The following is a 1,731-nucleotide window of genomic DNA, read 5'->3' on the forward strand; positions in this document are numbered from 1 at the left end:
GTCAATTCACCTAGCATTGTACACCCCTGGACACTACTGCACAGTGAATTCACCTAACCTCTACACCTTTGGACTGAAGGAGGAAACCCATATGGACACAGGGAGAACATGCAAACTCTACACAGACAGGGGGTGGAATTGAACCCAGGTCCCTGACACTGTGAAGCAGTGATGCTAATCACTGAGCCACCATGCCAAATTTCCCACAGATGGAAGAAACTGGAACCAAATCAATGAAAACAGAGGAGTAGTTGTGGCTATATCTTCACCCCAATATTGTATAATGTTGCAGTACCATTGGCATTACCTCAGTGTCCCTTAGCTTGTTGTCAAGGAAGAGCTGAATCTCATGGTCATTTGTACAATTAACAGACTTGTATAACAGATCTGTGTAATCACTGGATGGCCGTCTGTGAAAAGGATTGATGTTTACCCTCAGAACCTCAATCAAAAAGTAAAACTTGCTGACTTTACAAGTTTATGTCAGTCTCATTCATACCTTGTGTTGATCCCGTGGGAATTGTGTGAAATAATTGCTGGAATAGGGAAGGGTCCAGCAATTCCTTTCCCTCCAGCTCAGTCTGAACAGCATCAAGAAGCTGTGACTCTAGGACTGGAACAGATCTGCAACAATCTCGGCTGGTTCTAACAAGTCAGTCTGACAGAGAGAGAGGTTTGTATGTGGATGTGGGGATGGCACGGGCTGGGTCCTGGTCTTGGTTCAACCCTCCCTGTTCCACTAAGCTGCCATCACCTGACTGGTCGCACTGTATACTGCAAAGGTTGTGCATCCTGACAACATCAGTCTCTAAAAATTGTCACATGCCTAATAAAGGTGTGCCAGTACAGCTACAGTGCTGGCGTGGAATACAATGTCTACAGTATGAGATAACTGATATATGGACAGTCCACAGTGTGCAATGTATTTACTGTCTACAGTAATACAATATCTACAGTAATGCAACATCTATAATATTTGATAACTAATATACGGACACTCTGTCGTGTGCAAAGTGTGAACTTTCAACAGTGATTGCTGTCTACAGTGTGAGACAATGACATGTGGACAGTTAGCAGAGTGCACGTTTGTATTGTCTACAGTAATACATAGTCAACAGTGTGGGAGACTGATATTTGAATATTTAGCTGAGTGCAGCCTGAATTGAACACACGGGTGCACAATGAGGTGCTGGGTCCTTTCCAGTCTTTACCATTGGACGATGCACCATTTGTTGAACTCTAAGACTGAATGGAGCCTTGTGGAGATCTGTGTTAGAGGCAAACATTTAACAGACAAATCGACAAAATTGACACTGACAAGTTGACCCGACCCTGCAACCCGACATGAGATAGGGACCAGAGATGGTCAAAGTGAAATTACAGTGAATGTAGTGGGAGCATCAAAAAATGGCCTTTTAGGGACTGAGAGGGAGATTACTTAATTAATCTTCCCTTACAAACGTGATTTCTTTCAGAGTTTTGTTAGCGGGATCTCTGCAAGTGTCGGAGTCTCCAGTGTATTTGATGAGAGTGGGACAGGCACACATTGTGCAGATGGTCACTGGTTCCAAACTACGACCTTATCCTGACTGATTTTACACACACTGTTGATGCAGACCCTATCATTCCCACAGGGGAACAGCTACAGCGCTGACCAATCTCTGACCCAGTATCAAACACAGACTGTCACTAAAGTCTAACGCTGGGAATAATTACACACTTGAACATATG

This window comes from Chiloscyllium plagiosum, unplaced genomic scaffold, assembly GCF_037043375.1.
Source record: "Chiloscyllium plagiosum isolate Xiang-an unplaced genomic scaffold, Cpla_swu_hap1 HiC_scaffold_47, whole genome shotgun sequence".
Taxonomy (NCBI): domain Eukaryota; kingdom Metazoa; phylum Chordata; class Chondrichthyes; order Orectolobiformes; family Hemiscylliidae; genus Chiloscyllium; species Chiloscyllium plagiosum.